The sequence below is a fragment of the Rattus norvegicus genome, chromosome 16, assembly GCF_021556685.1.
Source record: "Rattus norvegicus strain SHRSP/BbbUtx chromosome 16, alternate assembly SHRSP_T2T, whole genome shotgun sequence".
Lineage (NCBI taxonomy): Eukaryota > Metazoa > Chordata > Mammalia > Rodentia > Muridae > Rattus > Rattus norvegicus.
Window position 1 is genome coordinate 75,732,234 of NC_141549.1, and position 17,427 is coordinate 75,749,660.

At 43.9% G+C, this 17,427-nt stretch overlaps 1 protein-coding gene and 1 long non-coding RNA gene across 3 annotated transcripts in view; both read left to right on the plus strand.

Moving 5' to 3' along the window:
- Erich1 (glutamate-rich 1) overlaps positions 1 to 17,427 on the plus strand; it is a gene marked incomplete at its 5' end in the record, with an annotated part of 52,793,804 nt that overhangs the window by 44,861,674 nt on the left and 7,914,703 nt on the right.
- LOC108348419 (uncharacterized) overlaps positions 8,306 to 17,427 on the plus strand; it is a 68,069-nt gene continuing 58,947 nt past the window's right edge. Inside the window, exons 1-4 of one of the 3 annotated variants that reach the window (XR_015640507.1) lie at positions 8,308 to 8,447; positions 12,854 to 13,561; positions 16,779 to 16,857; positions 17,211 to 17,308. This is a non-coding gene — a long non-coding RNA (uncharacterized LOC108348419). Of the gene's footprint in view, positions 8,448 to 12,853; positions 13,562 to 16,778; positions 16,858 to 17,210; positions 17,309 to 17,427 lie in introns of those variants that run through there. The other 2 variants (XR_015640509.1, XR_015640508.1) reach the window with 2 other exon arrangements.

The window sequence follows — 17,427 nt, forward strand, 5'->3', positions numbered from 1 at the left end:
AAAGAAGGTTAAAGGGGAAAGGAGGGCTAGGCCTTTACAGTCTACTTCCTGCTGATAAGAAACATTGGGTTCCTGAGGGCAAGTTCTAAGTTTATAGTCAGAATGTTCAGAAAACCAGCAATCCAGCAATCCAGCAATCCAGCAATCCAGCAATCCAGCAATCCAGCAATCCAGCAATCCAGCAATCCAGCAACCCAGCAATCCAACAATCCAGCAATCCAGCAACAACAAACACAACAACAAGCCAGCAGCAGTCTCGTGGTGGCAGCAGCAGGGGCAGCAGCAGAGGGAGTAGCAGCCACCCCAGCCCTTCTCAGAGTTCTCCCGTTTATACCTTTTTCAGGTCCCCAGAATGAAGCCATCTGCTTCTGGCAAATATCACACCCCTGTTAGTGCATGAGGCAAATCATAATCACCTTCTGTGAAGCAACCTCTTATCCCACACTTCCGATTAAAGCAAAAACGTAGTCACATAGCATAATTGGGCTTCTAAAGAAACCAAAATTCCCACTACAGTTGTACTCTCTCTTCAGTTCTAGAACAATTTCTTCTATAAGCTCATTCTCCCATTCTGCGAGTTTCATTCTTCAAACTCGAGACAAGATCTGGGAGGCGACTGGCCCTGTAGATTTGTAAGCTGTAGACTTTCAGGTCCCCTCACCCATTGGAAGTTACACAGTCTCTATTTATCAACCCATTTTTCCTGTATATTGAAATTATTTTGAAATATTACATTTTTTTCTACTTGAATATTTGGTAGCTGGCTTTGGAAGGCTGGGAGTTAAATTCAGATCCTTAGACATGCTAAAGGATGTGTGATTCAGCCATACACCCACTCAAAACTGATTGTTTTAATAAAAGCAAAGGCAGGGAAAGTTAAAAGATAGAGCAGAAGTTCCCTTTTGCAAGAATATAAGGAATGAGTCTTTTCTGTATTAGAGAAACTGTGAATCACAAGAGGAGAAGGATTTAATGCATGGCTTCAATCTAGGAAACAACCTGATCCTTAATCTTTGAAATTTCCCCTGTTGTCTCCCTGTGACTGATACCTTAAATATCTTAAATTCCTTTCACTTTGGCTTCAGCCGGTGGTATCTAAACCTGGATCTCAAGCTGCCTCTTTTAAATCTCTCTATTTTCTGTTCATCCTCTAGTGTCATAAGCAAGGATTGGGTATGAAGGGCACCCAACTGAGATTTCCAGGATCTTGTGTCTAGAAATGAATTAAATGCATATGGATAGTGAAAGAAACAAAGGAAGTGGGCTAGAGAAGTTAAGAAGCTGCCTGGTACTGGGCTGGACTGAATGGGCCTCTGCACAATACAGGCTTTTTCTACCAGTGTGCTATTAATGTAAGCATTGGTGGGGAGGGCCCACGGTTCTGTCACATGTTAATCTAAATGCCCCCTCCCCTCCTACTCTCCTTCTGTATTGTGTATGTATGAGGTATCGTTCTTCTCTCTCTATTTTTTCCACTTTAATCTGTCGTTTGTTACAGAAGGTTCTGGTTAAGAATTCAGAGTAGACAGTAAATTATTTTTGCCTCCTACACAGATAATAAATGCTTAAGAAACATTTCCTGAGTTACATGCCAAATTATATTAACAATAGAGCTGACAATGAAGGCCTCTTTGCATCTACCAGGACACTCAGATGTTAGCATAACAGTTAATACACAAAATACAATTCTCAGTCCTTCCGTTATTGACACTGGGTATTGTTAGTGTACATGTGATTCTGCTGGCTTGACCTTGGGGACCTAGCAATTGCTTACTCTATCACCTGCCGCTTCTAAGGCCAGGTGAGCCAGATGTGGACTGCTAGCCATACCAGCTCTCTCTCTCTCTCTCTCTTCCTCCCTCCCTTCCTCCTTCCCCCCTTCTCTCTGTTTTTCCCAGCCTCTTTCTCCTCCTTTTTGTCATCCCCACCTCATGCTCTCAAGGTTCTATTCCTGTCGGTCTGCTTGCATGTCTACTTGTCTGCCTCAATCCCTCACTCCCCTCTCTTCTCCCAAATAAACCCTCTTACATGAACCAGATCTGTTGCATTATATTTCATAACAGGTATAGTTACTAGAAAACCAATGCAGCAGAGATAGGACCTGGTTGGAAGGAAGTGAGATGCTTTTTTTAGGTACCATGACCCTGGAGATGGAAGGGTTAGCATACTCTAGGCTCCTTGATGAGGAACTCAAGCATGTCTTTTTTGTAGGGAGGGAGAAAAAGATCAGGGGCAGGGTATGTGCCACACCACTAGATTTTCTCCCCTGGGGCTAGTTACGAGTAGTTACACCTCACAGAAGTCTATGTGCTGTATTAGCCAGTGGGGAGGATTACAGAACAAGGATGGCATTGCTAACTTTGAGTGGTGGTGTAAAGCTCTGCTAACCTACAGTCTGTGTGGCTGGGATTGCATAGCTGCCCATCCCTTAGAGAGGCCTCCTGGATGTATTTTTATTTAATGTAGAGAGGGGGTAGGTGAGAGGACAAAGTCGTGCTTTGGCATGAAGCCCCACAATGGTAGGAAGGGTGAGGGCTTCTTAACGGAGAGGTCCCAGGATTGGATAAAGTCTTCAACCAAAGAGGACGATTCATGAATGCAGAATGGACTGTTTAGGTCTCTGTGCTGTTCTGTGTTATTCAAACTTAAGCTCTACTTTGTCCAGCTATTCCCAATACTCGGAGTACTCTGTGTTAGTTAATAAATAAGTGTTTCACTGAGACAAAGATAAAGCTTATTGCTGCTAGACTAGGTCCTGAGGAGGGAGGTTTCTCTTGTAAGGAATGGTCCATTTGTTTCTAACTTTGCTGGGAAGTATCAGCTGTCAGGGTTCATGATTCCATGAAGAATGATACCCTGGACTCAAATAGTATGTAAACGCAAAGGGTGTTTTATTCTGCACAAGTCCAGCACGCTGGGGTCTCCATTACCAAGATAAAGAAACAACCAAGTGAGCTTGCAGGCCTGATTTAAAGCACATTAGAGGATTCCAGCGTAGGTGACCTTTATCTTGCTCCATCTCTAGGAACATTTCATTACTGAGGTGTGGGGGCTGGAAACTGTTGCTGGGGAGGTCTAGAAACTGTTGCTAAGGAAACTGCTGCTGACCCATTGTCCTTGCCTCAGGCCAGGTGGTGGGGAAGCTTCTGATGGTAGGGTAGTTTCTGACTGGCTGCCTGAATCCTGAGTTTTTGTTTTTTTTCTGGTAACTAACTTACCCGGACTTTCTTGGACTTGCTCAGTTCTTAGCGCTAGTCTCCTGAACTACCCATTTGAAGCCTGTCATGGAGTCAGCCTGTCTCATAGATCAAGGAAGAGGTAGAATGTGGTTGATCTTTAATGTTGGTAAAACACCTCCGTGTGTGTCTGTGAGTGTGTTTCCATGGAAGATTGACATGTTGTAGGTCAGTGAACTGGCTGGGGAAGACCTCTGAACATAGGCAACATCATTCAGTAAAGTTCGGGCTCAGCTGAATGAAGGGGTGTGTGTGTGGGGGGGGTGTTGGGGTGAGGTAAGGTGAGGTTCCTGTTTACATGTGCTGCAGGTTGGATCCAGGGCCTTGTCCATACCAGGTGAGTGCTGGTATATTTATAATACTGCTTTATTATTTTTTAACAGAGTTTTCAGTTCTCATCACATAGCCCAGGCTAGCGTTGAACTCATAACCCTCCTGTACAAGGATTGTAGGCATGTGCTACTGCTTCTATTCTTGGATTTTTCTACAATGGGAACATTTTTTTTTGTTGTTGCCACCATTCCTCACAGCAGACTCTAGATTCTCCAGCCTTTGAAAACGTATTTTCACCCCATTTTTCCAGTTGCCTTCCAACCTTCTGTCTTGGACTATCTCACACCCACCCCTTGTTAAAAGCTACTTGCTTTGGGGACTGAAAGACTAGTAGTTTCCTTGTCTCCCTAGGCTGCAGATGGCATTGTGGAAATATCCAGCCTCTGACCATGTGAACCATCAAACAAACCCTCTCTTATTATCACTTATGCATTCTTTAGGTTCTGTTCCTCTGAGTAACCCAACCAGTACATCTGTGTGAGTAACATTTACAGACCTTGGGTAGTAATCCTGAGAGGAAGGTAAAATTATTTCCTACATATTGTGGTCGGACAAAATAGTACATAGAGAAATTTGCCCTTGGCTCATAATTAGTAAATGAAAAATAGGGCTTTGAATTTTGTGACTTTTGGATCATGAAGAATTTGGGACTCCTGTTGCTGTGATGAACCACAATAGCCAAAAGCAACTTGGAGAGGAAAGAATTTCCTTCAGCTTACAGTTCCACAATCACAGTCCATCCCTGAGGAAAGTTAGAGCAAGAAAGTCAAGGCAGGGCCCGGAGTAGAGACCATGGAGGAACACTGTTTATTGGCTTGTTTGCCCACTTTCTTGTAGCACTTGGGGCTATCAGCCCAGGGGTGGCACTGCCCACAGTGACTGGACTCTCCCTTATCAGTTACCAACAAAAGCAAGGCTTGCGGCTGAGTCAGAATGGAGACTTCGGGAGCATCACGTAACAGTGGTAAGGGTTTTGCCATAGATTTGTGTGCTTTTTTATTTACATGCTACATCAGACTTCAGATATACATGCTTTCACCATATTACATCCTACAAACAGTCAGAATAGGATGAATCCAGCTATTTGGCCAAAGAGAAAAAAGAGATTGTGTGCTGTTAAAAAGTGCACTCCTTTCAGAAGTCGCCAGGTCACCTAATGGCAGGTGTAAAACAAACACACACCAAGGAAGGTGATAGAGACCATCCTAAATGCTGTGTCAAGATCTGGGTCCCCTGAATGAAGAGCTTTCGGGGATCATGGTAATCACGCATCTGTAAAACTAGAGTAGGATTCTTATAATTTGATATGTTTCCCCCGTGTAAATTTTGTCTAAATAGAACCCTCATGCCCTGGGGATTGTGGGTAGTCAAAGTACTAACTGGGATGCTGTGCGCTCAACTCAACATTTAATGGTGTCCAGTGAATAATTTGCACTTTAGAATGTGGTGCTAAAAATAGAGAAGGGGTTGGTGATCAGAGTCTTTGTGACACCACCTCATAGCTCTGTGCCTGAGCACATGCCAAAACACCGAGAAAGATGTCGTTTGAGTGACAGTGGCAATCAATCTGGGACATCCTTGCACCTGGTATTCCCTGCTCCGTCTTTCTCCGTGCCCAGTGGAGGCTTGGGTTTTTCATGATGTCACCCACAGAGAGTCTCAGACAAGGCAAATGATCCATCCTGCTTAGCTGGCATTGGTAAGGATGGGCTAGCGAGAGGGAGAATTTCCCCGGACGCCATATCAAATCAATCTCAGAAACGTTTCATTGATCACGTCCAGCGCCAGGTGGAAATTACAAGCTGTTTCACACGAAGAAACCCTGCCTGTGGCCACAGGACCTGAAGGCCTCTAATTTATTTCTTCTAAGGAGGCTCTGGTGTCTCGTAAAGGCAGCATCAGCATGCTACAGAGGCCGGAAGTTTGATCTCGACTGTGCAGCGTCTGAAATTGCCAAGCTGAAGAACTAGATGGGAAGAAGAATGATGGGCATGTAAGCCCGGAAGCACCCATGAAATGATGATGCCCCACCCCCTGCGGCTGGGATTCTAATGGCCAGATGGACACGAAGAACTTTACAGAATCCTATCGATTCCTTCAGTTACCTTGACACTCTCTCCTGTTAAAATGTCAGCACCAGGGTTTCATGGCATGGGAGTGAGGGAGCTATGCCTGTACTATGGGTGCGGGCTTCAAGCTTCTCATCACACATGGGAGCTCTCCCTGGGCACTGAGCGGCTGTTTGCCAAGCCATTCCCTCTTGGCTGCATCCTGTTCAGGAGCTCTGTGTGGACCGGCCTTGTGGACAAAGACTCGTGTGATGTATTTCATATGCAGTGGATTGCATTCTTGTTACTGCTGAAGTTTGACACAAACTTTCATTCTTCTTTAAAACACAAAAGAAGTTATTTTTATTTTAGAATGTATGTGTATAGAATGTAGTCGTAGAAATGTCATCGATTGAAAGAAGAAAAAGTAATGCTAAAAAATTCTCAGAAATGACTACTGTTGGTGTCTGGGAAATAGGTTTCCGAACATCTTCGGGAAGCTGTGCAAGGGGAGGCCGTTAGAGAGGGGAGGAGGAAGAAGGAAGTGGGGCAGAGGGAGGAAGAAGAGAGGTCACATCTCTCACTCGTACACTGGTTCCCTCTCATCTTTTCTTGCATCCCCTGTTTCAGCTGAGAGCTTGGCTCACTGTCCCATAAGTTCAAGCCCGTTGATTTGACGCCATTTTCACCTCTTGCCTCTTGTTAGCACGCCCATTCTCTTCAGTGCACCAGCTGCTCATGTTTTCTCTCTCTAACTTCCTGTCACTCAGAGGAGGATCCCATGTTCTCACACAGTCACTCCCACACCTTTTTCCAGCACCTGCACCACACGTTCCAATAAAGTTCCACGTCAGTTTTCATCCGATAACAATAGAATGTTCTATCATTTACTACTAACCCAGCTGAGGCATTAAGATTAAACTTTTATTTCTCATACTTTTACTCAAATGAGAGTGAATAATTCTCTTATTTTCCATAAATGTGGAAAAGTCAAACACAGACACATACATACACACACACACATTTCTTACACACACATATACACAAATATACATATATCCCCCTAGAAATGTACACATGCATGCACCACACACATGTCCCCATACACATATACACACATACACACACACACATTTCTTACACACACATATACACAAATATACATATATCCCCCTAGAAATGTACACATGCACGCACCACACACATGTCCCCATACACATATACACACATACATCTCCTACATACACACACAGAGATACATATATCTCCTACACACATGCATATATTCCCTACACACATATCCCCTACACACATACACATACACATACATCTCCTACACACACACACACACACACACATACACACACATTCCCATACACATACCAACATACATCCTCTACACACACATTCCCTATACACATATACACACACATGCACATACATGTTCTCACACATGCTCATACACACACACACACAAGCACACACATCCCCATACACATACAAACATACATCCTCTACCCACACATTCCCTATACACATATACACACACATGCACACACATGCTCTCACACATGCTCAAACACACACACACACACACACACACACACACACACACACACTCTTCTAGGAAGAGGAAATCACCTGTTTCACAGAGCTTAGGTTTCTCAGAAAAGAAAACTCAGGGGAGTGTTAAATTGCCCTGTGTTACTGCAACACTTCCGGAAGGAATTATTTTCCTGATGTCTTCTCGGGTGTCAATTAGTGATGTCCAGGATGCCATGGTAGAGCAGAGCACTTCACATGGCAGCCAAGAAGCAGGGGTGGGAATAGAGGGAGGAAGCAGATCCCCTGTGACATACTTCCTCTAAGTCCCCACCCTTGACCTTTTATCACTCCCCTTAATGTCACCACATCATGGATGCAAGGGATTGAGCGACATCAGAGACCTCTGACCCAATTGCTTCTGCAGACTCCATCCAGTCTGGGCATATAGAGGCCACCCTCCCTCATCCCCTAGGCATTTCATAACCCAGTCAGGTTGAGAATCACAGGGACAGGTACAAGATGTTGGAATCTAGCCTCGAGTGGTGCGATGCTGTGAATTTACTGGGATCAGGCAAGGCTGATGAGATCGTTCTCTCAGAAGCAGAGGCAAAGTGAGACTTGGTCACTGCGGTGCTGTTTGATAAATGAGTGGCCCACTGCTTTCTTTTCTTTAATTGAAAAGCCATTTGTCAAAATGAAAATTTACTTCCACAGACAAATTGGCTTCCAGGGATTTCCTAAAGTAAACAGCAATGTTGTTTTGTCTATCTTTTCTCTTGCCTTTCAAGGGAGAAAAAACAGTTACAGAAACAGAGGTCTCCATTTTTAGCCTTGGTAATTCAGCCACTAAGACAAGGGTCCTTTTTCTCCAGCCTCTCTCCTTCCCCACATGTCCTTTCTTGCAGACCTTCCTCCTTCCTGTCTGCTCTATCCCTTCCATTCCTCCTGAGAAGGTTTCACCCCGAGCCAGAATGCGGTCATTGCTCTCCAGCTCTTCCCCTCACTGCTTCCCCAGAGTGGAGCTTCTCTGGTTGCTTTGCGTCTTCTGCCGCTGGGTTTCCCTTGCAACCACTCTGTGTTCTGAAGAGAACACAGAATCCTGTTCCTTTCTTCTCCTCCCATTCTCCTCCTCCTCCCTTTCATCTCCCATCCTCTCCCAGGATTCAAAGGCGAGAGAGTGCTTCATCCCACCTCACCGGTTGACTGTTCTATTTGTTAGATCGGCTGGGATATAACCCTAAAGTGAAACTACATAAAGACGGTGTCTTCTGGAATTTGATAGGAGGTATATTACTTTGCTCCTGCCTTCAGCCTCTGCCTGGAAATGGCTGTGTTTTCAAGCTTATAACTTTATAATGATTAGCTTCAAGGCAGTCTCTTCAGTCAATAATCTGAACACTAGCTGACCTCCCAGGTGACCATTCAATGATTAAAAATATTCCAGAGTTAATCATAGCCCAATTTTTTTTAAAAAAAAAAAACAAGAACAGCCCCATTTTATTAGTAATAAACCCTGCTGCACTTCTGTGGCAGCCCTTTCCCGGTAGGCACAGCTAAGAATGAGGGGAGAAAGACGTAGACTCTCTGTTTACTCCTGGAAAAGTGCTCAAGAAAAGTGGCACAAACTCCATTCGTCATATTTTATTAATTTTATTTTTTGTTATGGCATCTTCATATGCACTGTAATGGTTCATTTCAGTGGTCAATTAATTTAATTGAGAGAAACAAACAAACAAATAAACACAAGAGTTTAAAGAGATAGACACTGGGCACATTTGTGAGAGAATGTTCAGAGAGGTTCAGTTGATCAGGGAAGGCCATGCTGGGTGTCCTGTGCTGGGACTGAGGAAAATCTACATGAACACCAGCATCCATTTCTCCCTTCTTAAACTAAGTTGAGGAAAGTAATGAATATTCACACACTGGCAGACATGCAGAAACACATAGACTCACATATACATATACATACACAGACTCTAGACACATGTATACACAGAGGGACACACATAGACACATATACATGCATACATACAGGCAGACACAGACACATACATACATACTTACATACATATACACAGACACATACATACATACGTACATACATACTTAAAACGCAGAGAGACACATATAGACACACACATACATAATATATACATACACAGACACATATACTCCACACACATATATACACAGAGGGACACACATAGACACATACATACATACATACATACATACATACATACATACACACATACACACATACACATACATACATACATACATACATACATACATACATACATTCAGACTTAAAACACACTCTAGGATTTGTTCATTGAGCTGTCTCTGTCTTCTTTAAACTCCTTGGGTTTTAAAGTGAAATGTATGATTGTTCTTTCAAAATTCTGTGGTGGGGTCCATGTAGGAAATTCTCCCCGATGGAGAATTTTTATAGAACACAAGATATGCATCGTGAGCCAAGCCTGGAGGTTAGGGATGACACAGGCAGGGCTAAGGCTCTGTGTGTGGGACTCAGGCTCTGTCTGAGGTCTGGGGTGAGCATAGGGGAGCTGGCGTCAGGAAGGTAGACTCTGCTGGCTGGGCTGCAGCACAGGATGTGTGACAGAGCTCATTCTGGGGAATGGATTACCCTTTTCTTTTAGAAAATACTTAACCGTCAACCGTCTGCTTTACTTTCCATGTTTTGTCTGCAAGCCTCCTAGGATGTGCATCAATAAATTTTGCTTGATTATTTTCTAGTAATACATTGCCCATTCATTTCATACAGTAAAACGAGGACTTCAGAAGGGAATGTCAAGTTTTGCTGTGGTCTTGCTGCAGTCAGTTTGGGCTTATTTCCCATGCTTCCCATCAGAGCCTGCAGCAGGAGATCTCGGGTCAACAGAGAGAAACAGGAAGAATCTTCCTCGGAGTCTGAGGGTGATTGGCAAATTTCGTCTTTGTTTGTTTGTTCCCTCCTCTAAATTCAGCTAGACAGGAGTAAACCATTTACAAAGATTTGGCTCCTTAGATGTGGGAATTTGTTTCGGGTACCATTAACCATAACACTTTCAGTAAGTAGGGAGCATCACAATAGAATTCTCCTCTTAACCTGTCTTTTCTGTCTTCAGGGTTTGGCTTTGTAACAAGAGGAATTTTTCCTCCTGGTGTCTGTCACCCTGCAGTGGTTGAGGGTGTGTGGGATAAAGTGGCTGCCAGTCTGATGTCCCAGCTAGCTGGAAATGTGAAGTGTCTGTTGGAAAAGGCTCGTTTGTTCTCTTGGTCTGTCTTAAGGACAAACTTGATGATCCCAAGAGGGATTGCATATCCCCTTCTAGGAGCCCAGTTCATGCATTTATTTCTTTTACATCATGCATGAAGAAGTGCGCAAAAAATGAAATTTACTTCTAGGTGGAGACAAGGCCTCAACTCCTTCCTTAAAGATTAATCTACTCATTACTGACTGGGTAGGCCCCTGTTTTAGTTAGTGTTTTATTGCTGTGAACAGACACTATGATCAAGGCAACTCTCACAAGGACAACATTTAATTGGGGCTGGCTTATAGGTTCAGAGGTTCAGTCCCTTATCATCAAGGTGGCAACATGGCAGCATCTAGGCAGGCATGGTGCAGGCAGAGCTGAGAATTCTACATCTTCATCTAAAGCCTGGTAGTGGAAGACTGACTTCCAGGCAGCTAGGATGAGGGTGTTAAGCTCATACCCACAGTGACACACCTACTTTAACAAAGCCACACTTCCTAATATACCCACTCCCTGGGCCAAGCATATACAAACCACCACAGGAACCATCCCCAGAAGGTGGGTTCACTTTAAGGTAAATGTGCTTTTTCTTTCTGGAATTCCTCTGCCTTGTGTACTTCCTGTGAGCAACCTGGTGATTCCCCTGCATCTACCCCTGCATGTTCCTCAGAAAGATGTAATTATTTCCTTTTCTTTTTTTCCTGCATTTTACTTTTAGATGCTGGCCAGGGACTAAGTATTCTTTTAAACCTCAGGACTAATGCTTTGGCCTTTCTGAGCATCGTTTTAATCTTCCCATCCCTACAGTATGGCTGCCTGCTGCCAGGTGGTTGACCTCCATTCCACCTAATCTCATGCAGCATGACTTTTGCTCCTTCTCCTTTCCCCTCCTTCCTTCCAAGTACCCATGAGATTTACAGCTTGCCTGCCCTGAGGTTCTCCTTTCAAACTCTAATAAACTGTCCTCAAGCTGCTCCCAGAGTCCGGTTCTCTGTCCTTGAGTTTCTATTTGTGTCCTTCCTTAAATTCTTTTATTAATGAGACTAAGAACCCCAAGAGGGACTCTGATCTCCCAGGTATCATATAATGGCTCTGCTAGAACTGGCACCGGATCCCCAGCAATGCCTCCTTCAGGCTTCTTAATTCTTTAATTGGCAACTAGAAAGAGCTCACTCCTGCAACCCTAGGTAGTATCAGCTGGTTTTCAGTCACTTGCGGGTAGACCTGTGCTTGAAAATTTGGTTGCCTTTAAAAACAGTGACAAACTTAATTATTTTTTTAATGTAAACTAAATACTCAGAAAGAGGCTATACATTAAAACCTTTCTAGAACCAACTCTTTATTTTTGACATCCACAGAAACTACCTCCCTTCCCTTGCTTTCACATGCTAAGAAACAGGTCCTGGAAAGGAAGAAGCCTAATAATTTCTCAGAGCTCTCAAGGAGCCCAGCTAAAGGCAAACATTCTGACTGGACTTGTAGAGACGACCCATTTGCCCCCACTTACCTGTGAAAACCTCTCACTTCCCAACACCTCTGTTTCTATGGCATCCATTCCTCATATATTCTTCTTTGAAAAATGTAAACTGCCCCAAATTGTTTCCACTCGGACCTGAGAGTTCCATTTGCTGTGGTACCCCTTGCACCCTCTTTGTTCTCTGCTCCCCAACAAGATCCTATTCCCCAATGGAAGAAAACTACTAAAAAAAGGGTTTTTGGCTGTTGTGTCAGGGTGCCCCGAGAAGTCTTGAAGAAGAGAGAAAATGCACTTGAGATCCCTTTATAGAAGCTGCTATCCCCAGAAGACATGTAAGTCGTTGTACACATGATAAGCACCAGGAAACTAGAAACATTAAATACATGGGCATGTTTCAAAGCAAGATGTTAAAGCCATCCTCCTTCTGGAATGCTGGGAATGGATGTAGTTTACAAGCGGGCAATCCTTTCCTGTCTGGTGAACCAGGTACTGCCTACAGGCTCGCCCAGAACTTATCCCAGACCCTTCCACCCCCAAAACATTCCTCTTAGGTCATACAACTCATCCTTGTGAGAGATGTCATTTACATTTTACAACAGCCTAAGTGACTTCTATGTTATCTCAGGGCCACACCAAATCCGGACTCCCTTGGTGATTGTATTTTCCTTGGTCATCCTCCCTAGAACCTTCTGCTGTTTGTAAGTCAACAAGAACCCATCTTATGGACAAAGCTGCATGTGTTTTGTAAAGGTTTCAATGTAAATATGTCTCAAGCTTTCTTGTACTCACAGGACTGAGGTAATTGTAACCTGAACTTCCCCCCATCCCCCAAATTGTTCTACGCTTCAATATGGCAAAAATAAATGTGGCTGATGTCAGACTCTAGAAGTCTTAGCACACGCAGTACTGGTACCTAAAATCAAGCTGACCTGAGTTTTGCTCGTCTTTTCTCAGATTCTTTTCCAACCTTCAGGGGACTCTTAAATCTGAACCTCCGCTCTGTTGCACTGAGCTCGGGATATCTTTGCTTAGGACACTGAAGGTTAGTTTATGTTGTGGGATACTTGACCTTTGGATCTGCAAAAAAAAACGAAGAACCACTGGCAAGAGCTGCAGTCTTTGAGGCAAGGGAGAGCACTTGCATTGGCTGTATTGCAAGAAACATAACCATGAGCTCTGTTGTGTTTCCTTGCATGTGTGCACAAAACAAGGTCTGCATTGCTGACAGGGTCAGAAAGGAACTGGCAGGAATTGGCTATTTGTCCCCAAATGAAGATGGGGGATGCATTGGGCCATCTTCTCTTGCTGTGGTAAGGCGCCATGGCTGATAGCAACTTAAGGAAGAGCGTTTTAGCTTGTGATTTCAGAGGGGAGTGGAGTCCATGCAGCAGAAGATGCACAACAGGGAGACGAAGAGCAAGATGCTTGCACATCACATTTTCATCCACCCATAGAAGGGAGAGAGCAAGCAGGGAGTGCAGGAAGACTGTGAACCATAGCGCCTTCTTCTAGTGATGGTTTCCTCCAGCAAGGCTGCACCTCCCAAAGGTTCCCTCACCAACTGGATCAGCTCCATCCATTGGCGATCAAGTGTTCAAACTCCTCCAAGGGGGCAGTCAAGCAGAGCTTGGAGCAATGGCTGAAGCCGTAGCTGGATGGAAGGTATGGACTGGATATGTGAAGGCTGATGGGACATTTGTCACTGTGCAGCATGGCTTATGTTGCTTTTGGTCATGGTCCCTTACCACAGCAAGGAAAGGTTGACCAAGGCTATTTCCTACCAGTTCTTTTCTGACCCTGTCCGAGATGTGGAACTTGTTTTGTCCACACATGCAAGGAAACAGGACAGACCTTACTGATCATTATGTGTGCTGTGTTACTGCTGAGGCAAATGTTCTCGTCTGTGTTACCACTTGGGTTATGAGTCTTCGGTTGTAGAATTGGTTCTCTCTCTGATCAAACAGTCAACTAGGAAAGTGTTTTGTAACTGTCCACACGCAGGACTAATTCCTTGCCTGACATGTTAACTTCAGTTTTGACGACACTGTGCTGCAAGCACATGCTCTAGGATCTCGGCTTTCTAAAATGGAATGAGGTCATTTCCTTACCTCTGGTCGGAAAGGAATGCTGGTTAGCCGCTCCATTATTCTGTGCCTTCCTCTTGCTGAGAAGAACACACTTCCGAAGCCGCCACCTGGTATGTTTCCTGGTAAAGATTTTCTAAAAAGGCTTATCCCAACCTCATACCTCTGCTCCCTCTTTTATATATACATCTCCCTTAATATTAATTATCTGCCTTAAATATCAGAGACCAGCAATAGCAATAGCACAAACCTTGCTGGAAAGGTCAAGAATGTGGTGGAAGAATCCATCCTTACTTGAAGATCTTGGATTAGCATCAGTAATTCCTTTCACCTGAACTTCTTGTTGTGTGAGGAGAAAACAACAAAGCAAAACAAAAACAAAAAGAGCCAAGCTTGTTTAAGCCTCTGTGAATACATTTTAGGTTACCTAAAATAATTCACATACAATTACTGGATCGCCTGGAGCTGGGATTAAGAGGGCATGCTTAGTACCTGCCAGCTCTGCCCAGGTTTCCTTTCACTATTAGGCATATCCCGAGAAGCAGGTATACAACAATGAAAGACTGCAGGGAATTTCCCTCCCAGAACAAGTCCAAGAAGGAAAGCCATGGCCCCAAGCTGACCCAGGATCAGCACACCCTGTTTATACCATTATCTTACCGCCATATCTATTGTTAGCGTTTTGCTTCTCTCTTCAATGACTCTGGGATAGGCACAACACAATTTAACTGGAAACCATGAGGGGTGGCACCCAAAGGGATTTTCTTGCCAGTGACACCACCCAAAGGAGGAGACTACCAAAAACCCTGAGGTTCTACAGCTGCAAAGCAGATCTCATCCAAACCATGTCAGGGTCAGCCCTCTCTGTACCCTTGGGAGAGCGCTTTCACTTCACTCACAGAACATCTTAACACTGCATCTGTCTTGGCTGAATTATTCTTTCAAGAAGACAGCAACTAAGAAGAAGCTTTTGACCAGTATCCGTCATGTAAACATTATATCAAGAAACGCCACACAGGACAAAACTGGCAAACTCTGTTCTTTGTAGTTCATGCCCTGTATTTATTATTATTACTATTATTACTATTACTATTGTTATTGTCATCATCGTTGTTATTATAGCCCCCACACCTTGGGCCCTTTAGTCATTGTTGCTTGAGTATTAATCATATACACTTGAAGGTATATTTATTTGCCTTCTACCTGCATGATTTTGTGTAACAAACACAATGTTATGTTTAATTGTCCTTGATTCTTTCTCAGCTTTTCTTTCCTGAATTTCTCATTCAGATGGTGGGCTTTGCCTGCACCAAGGGGTTCAACTCGCTGGTACTCGGTGCCAGGAAATCAATACCTAACATTTTTGGTGATGGTCTAATGGCCAATCCTCACCTCTAGACTCAAGCTCTTCGAATGAAAGGGTTTGAGGGATGGCTTTGTGTTTGTGTTTGTTTGTTTGTTTTTTGTCCCCAAAGTCTTTTTTGCACGATTCCCAGTTCATGAATTTCACTTCACAGAGAGGACTCAAGTCCCCTAAGTGACTTCCATTCGTCGTTTCTTCCCATCAATTCTGCCTAGAAATTTCTCAATATCCTCACATCTCCGTGGGCTCCTTTGCTTGTATGGTTAATTACTAACAAGCACTAAGGACTAATCTCCTGTCTCTCCCCACACGCTGCACATTCTCATCTGACCAAATGCTTTGCTGATGGGGAAGAGGCATTCTCTGTCCCATTGGAGTTCTCTCCTCAGTGCTGCTTGAAGTCCCATGAAGTGGTCTTGGCGGGAAGGGGGTTCCGCTACTCCAATCACCTGGACTGCATCCATTCCATTAGCGCCTGGTGATTGCTGACTGGGAACTCGTCCTACTTTTGTGGTTGGTGGTGGGGAAAAAAAAATCTTGAGGCAGGAAATGCACACCCAGAAACAGATCCCCGATTTGTCCTTAAATAGCAGGGTGAGATATGCTGTACCTGAACCACTCTCTCCGGTACCCTGACCCAAGCAATCAGGAAGTGTCTCCTGACTTTCACAATGCTTGCTTCTTAGTGGGGATTTTGCCTCAGGTTCCTCCAGCATGACCTTAAGACTCAACTTATTCTGCAATCACTACTCCAAGGACTTTGTGAAGGAGAACTAGTAGACATCAAAACCCCTGCAAGCCTTTCTCCAGCAAAAGGTCAAGTCAGCACTGTGCTCCCATGGGATTCGCCCAGCCGCAAAGGATTCACATCACGGCAGCAGGCATCTTGATTCATGAAGAGACCATTCCATACTTCACGTGCTCATAAAGAAAGATGGACTTTCTACCACCTTTCTTAATTCAAGATTTATCTCATTGGAATGTAATCCCAGTGCCCCCTTTTCCTATTAACTCAAGAATTCCTGTTCGTAATCTGTGCTAATCTGCAGTCCAGGAGGAAAGGGTTTTCCCACACCGTGACAGTTGGATTCCTTACTTGGTGGTAACACAGGTAACATATGTTATGTGGATGCTAACACATTTACTCTCAAAATATTTTCCCACAGAATGTGACAGCATTTAAAAATATTTACAAGTGGTATACTCCTGCATTTTATAAATAATGATGTTCTCAGCCAATATTTTCTCATCTCCCTTACCCCATGGTTCATATTTCTCTGGAGCAGGCCATGAAATTTATCAAGATACGCTTTAGAGCAAATTATGCTCTCTGTAATTTATGTGAACATACATTTGAAGATAATCTTAAAACACTCTATTCAATTATATAAATCATGTTAATAAGTTCCTTTAAAATACCCTCTTGCTTTAGGCTGTGGAAGAAACACCCATCTCCCTTTCCTTATCCCATCCAAAAGGGTCACAGTGGACACACGCATATCAAGAGGCAGGCAAGTAAGAGGGATATCTAATACGTTTATTCAATCACACTTTTATATGTGACAGGAGTCCTTTGATCCAAGACCCGTAGGCCCAGGGTGATTGTTCATTTTTGTGCTAAGTGCTATAGTTTAGATATGCAATCTGCCCTTAATGTCCATGTGTTAAAGACTCAGTCACCAGCCTGTAACTCTGCTGGGAGGCAGCAGGGCTTTTAGGAGCTTGGGACCTACTAAGGTTAAATTAGGCCATTGTGGGTATGACATCACTATCATGCTATCTTCCTGTCTCTCTCTTTCCCAGTTGGGGCGGGGAAGTAACATCCTCTTCCATTCATTTTCCAGAGAGAGAGAGAGAGAGAGAGAGAGAGAGAGAGAGAGAGAGAGAGAGAGAGAGAGAGAGAGTTCTGCAGCAGCAGGGCCAAGCGGTCATGAATGGAACCCTCTGATCCAGTGAGCAAAGGTGAGCCTTTTCTCCTTGGCAGCTGGAAATCTCAGACAATTTTTTTTTTTTGCACAGCCACTGAAGGTTGACTGAATTCAGAAACAGGGAGCCAACTAGCTGTGTAGAAATGCAGTTGC